Source organism: Ovis canadensis, chromosome 21 (assembly GCF_042477335.2).
Source record: "Ovis canadensis isolate MfBH-ARS-UI-01 breed Bighorn chromosome 21, ARS-UI_OviCan_v2, whole genome shotgun sequence".
NCBI classification, from domain to species: domain Eukaryota; kingdom Metazoa; phylum Chordata; class Mammalia; order Artiodactyla; family Bovidae; genus Ovis; species Ovis canadensis.
This window is the reverse complement of record NC_091265.1, coordinates 47307646-47311540: the sequence shown is the minus strand read 5'-3', so window position 1 is coordinate 47311540 and position 3895 is coordinate 47307646. Positions and strand designations below refer to the sequence as shown.

Here is a 3895-nt window from a genome sequence, read left to right as displayed (position 1 = left end):
TGTTCCATGGAACCCTTGGTTAGAAACAAACAAGAAAGAAATTCAGTCCTAAGGATGTGAGGCTTGTCTGCCTTTCTGTCTCTCTGAAGAACTTCTAAAATGTGGTTAGCTGTGGACAAAGAATGCCTCTTGGCATTTTAAGCCACTCAGCAACGGGATCTCACTTTTTAAAAGGTGCAATCGCAAATGCTTTAGGTGAGAGTTGTATGACGGTTTCAGTTTTATGTCCATATTAGCACAGATTGCTATTTCCAACTGCCTGCTAAGGCATTTTTTCAGTATTTTGCAGAAAACGTAGCTTTTTCTTAAGGACAAGTCATCTTGATATGATCCATTCTTCTAAAATAGCAATGCCACACAGGTCAGCAGGTCCCAATAATGAATACATAGGACACAAGGGCTTTATAAAAATTAGTTTGTTTTCTGCTCATGTCAGGAATGTGTACTGTATGCATAATAAGCCAGGGAGATTAGCTTATGAGAACTTTAGGTCCACCCTGAGCCCACTGAGTGCACAGAGATAAGTTCTAAAAATAAAGCTGAGTTCTCTCCTTCTCCCCACTCCCCATCCTGGAGTAAATGCTGAGCACGAATCTTCCGGAGTCTTGAGAGTAAAGCCCAGAGTTGAGTCACCATCCTGCAGTCTCACAGCACCACCTTTTGGTACACGGTTTCTCCTTCCTCCATAACAGTGAATATGAGACAGCTGGTTCCTCTAGTGATTTTCTTATAATCCAACTTCCTTGGCTATGACTTGACATAATTTCCCTGGAGAGTTCAGGCTTAGGGTATGATAATATACCTTGGATCTGCAAAGCATTAAAAGGGAGGATATTGTCAGATATATGATCTAGCCACGGACACAGGCCAGATGCATCCGTAACTAAGGAGAAGGCCCTCTAGTCCTGGTCCCTTCCGAACTGGTTTGGCTTCCTTGCTATCTATCAGCACCTTCCTTCCTTTTGCAGAAAGGTCAGTTGATTTCTTTCTTTGCCTTCCAGCTACATTGTTGGGAGCTTGCTAGTGGCCATATATAACAGGTGACAACAGTGTCGTCTCAGAGAAATACAACCAAGAGAGGAATAGCAAGGACTTTATGTCCTTTTCAAGATTACTTCTGTGGAGTGTATATCCACAGTAGAGAGCAGCATGTGATGAATTACTTATAGATGGGGCAGGCTTTATTGTACTAATTCATTAGTTAATTAGGATTTGGGTTGTATTTCTGGCATTCACTGAAATTGAACTTGAGTTACAAATAAAATAAAGCTATTGAGGCCAATTTGTTGGAGGAAAAAAACTTCAAAACACCCTGAGATGATGAGATTTTTGTGTTTTATGCTTTCGGCTGCTAGCTGGAAACCTTGAAGGAAAACCTGGCTGAATTTTCTAAAATTAGATTTAGTGACTGCCAAGGGCTTAGAATTCCAAGTCAGTTGTTTGGGCTGAATTTTACCCTGTCCCAACAGCTAGTCAGCTCAACAAAAATACAACTCTTGTTGTTTTCTGTCACGTGCCCAACAGAAACAGTTGTATTTTTCTCTTTTAATTTTCGATTAGATATGTTGGCTTGTTGGAGACACAGTCTGCATTGGTGTCATTGTCGGGCACTTGTTTTATTCTGAGTTTCAAGAAGAAGATGCTGGAGAAATGCTATAAATAGAATCTCTGGTCTCTACGTTTAGTTTGAAGTTTAGTAGCCAAGATGGGAAGGACATGTGGGTCAGAATGTTTGAGCTGCTCTACTTAGAAAAGCCTTACCCATCCATCACTTTTGAGATAAAATTTTATTTACTTCAAAAAGATACCCTAATTCCCACAATCGTCATCTCTCTCAGTTATGAATCTCTTTAGGTCTTTGACCTCGACTGTGGGCTGTACAAAAAGATGGAAAATGGCTAGAAGTTTTAGACCTTGTCTTACCTGTGCATGCCAAGTCACTTCAGTCATGTCTGACGGTTTGTGACTCTGTGAACTGTAGTCCTCCTGGCTCCTCTGTCTGTGGGATGCTCTGGGCAAGAATACTGCCCTCCTGCATGGAATCTTCTGGACCCAGGGACTGAACCTGTGTCTCTTCCATCTCTTGCATTGGCAGATGGTTTCTTTACCACTAGTGCCACCTGGGAAGTCCCTTCTCTTACCTACTTTGGTGCTTTGCGCCTTGTAGGCTCTCTGTCGGTGATTTGAAATGAAATGACAAAGACACGCATGGCAGAAGCACCAGAACCTTTCCAAAAATTCCGCAGCCTGGCTCGGTGTGGCGTAAACATCTCTGTGAAGAGGAAGCCACCATCCCATCCAGTAGTTTCTCTTTTCTCCTGCCAAGTCCAAATTCTGCTGCCAAAGAGCCTAAAAGCCGACTTGAGCACATTACCCTCTTCCTTTAAAAGCTCTGTGCCTTTTTCTGACTTCCCGATAGACTCCAAACACCTTCGATGGATCTACCAGGCTTATCTGTCTGTCTCCACATGTGTGTGTGGTCAGTCGCTTCAGTCGTGTCCGACTCTTTGCCACTTCGTGGACTGTAGCCTGCCAGGCTCCTCTGACTATGGGATTCTCCAGGAGAGAATACTGGAGTGGGTTGCCATGCCCTCCTCCAGAGGATTTTCCTGACTCAGGGATTGAACCCGCATCTCCTGCATTGTAGGAGGGTTCTTTACAGCTGAGTCACTGGGGGAGCCCTCAGTGACTTTCAATACTCTGTTTATTATTATTGTCATTTATGTATATATTGCAATCCTGTTATGCACTCTTTCTATAGGTGGAGATTTAGCCTGTCTGTGTGTTGTGTTCCATACTTTTAGAATACAGTCATAAGCCCTCAATAAATGTTTGTTAATTGTCTGACCAACCAAGTTTTCCTGTTATTATATATGAGTATTAGGGAAACAGAAAACATCATAAAAACATCATGAATAACCACTTGAATATTCCCTTGAACAATATAAAGCCCTTTGGTTTTAGAAAGGAAACTTGTGATATGTGGATCTAAACTCAATGTACATAAAGGTCTTTCACAATGTATCCTTTTTCTCTTTGACAAGGTTTTAAAGAGATATATGTCAGAGTAAGTGTGTCATATATGATATATACACTGAAATATACATATGTATTTAATAGCTAGCTAGCCAGAATCTAATAATCATCCAGAATTATCAGTTATGGTCCCCAAAGCAAATAGACAGCATACTGGAACTGAGTTATTTGAGGAAAGTTTAATAAAGAGATAATCTACAAGGATGTGACAAAGGTTTGTTGCTGCTGCTGCTAAGTCGTTTCAGTCGTGTCCGACTCTGTGCGACCCCACAGACAGCAGCCCACCAGGCTCCTCCGTCCATGGGATTCTCCAGGCAAGAGTACTGGAGTCGGGTGCCATTGCCTTCTAAAAGCGTTAAGGAGAGACAGGGCTAGTAACAAACAGTAGGGGGCTATTATTACTCCTAGCCTTGAAGGAGGAAGAAGCAATTGCCTGAAGTCAGAGTTACGTAGAGAAAAACGTTCTGATGGCTGCTGGAGGCTTTCCTCCCCCCCTCCCCACTACATTTTGCTCCAATCTGTGCTCTTTTTTTTTTTTTCCCCCAAACTGGGGGATAATTGCTTTAGAATGTTGTGCTAGTTTCTACTGCACAATGGAGTGAATCAGCTATAGGTGTACATATATCCTCTCCCTCTTAAGCCTCCTTCCCACCTACCCTCATTCCACCCCTCTGTCTCATCACAGAGCCCTGAGCTGAGCTCCCTGCACTACACAGCAGCTTCCCACTAGCTATCCGTTTGATGGAAGGATGGAGCTAACCCCGAACAATCTACCAGAAATGGGACTCGGGCAATAACTCTGCCAACTAACTGTACCCTTCTCATGCCTGCTGGGTCTCCCACATGCTGAGCCTCCATG

At 42.9% G+C, this 3895-nt stretch overlaps 1 long non-coding RNA gene across 1 annotated transcript; it reads right to left on the bottom strand.

Annotated features, from left to right (window-relative positions):
• Positions 1-401: 401 nt before the first annotated feature.
• LOC138427296 (uncharacterized) lies at positions 402-2226 on the bottom strand. The gene is made up of 2 exons (XR_011251945.1): positions 1924-2226; positions 402-809 (listed from the first exon to the last, which is right to left on the bottom strand). It is a non-coding gene; the product is annotated as an uncharacterized lncRNA (long non-coding RNA).
• Positions 2227-3895: the final 1669 nt, after the last annotated feature.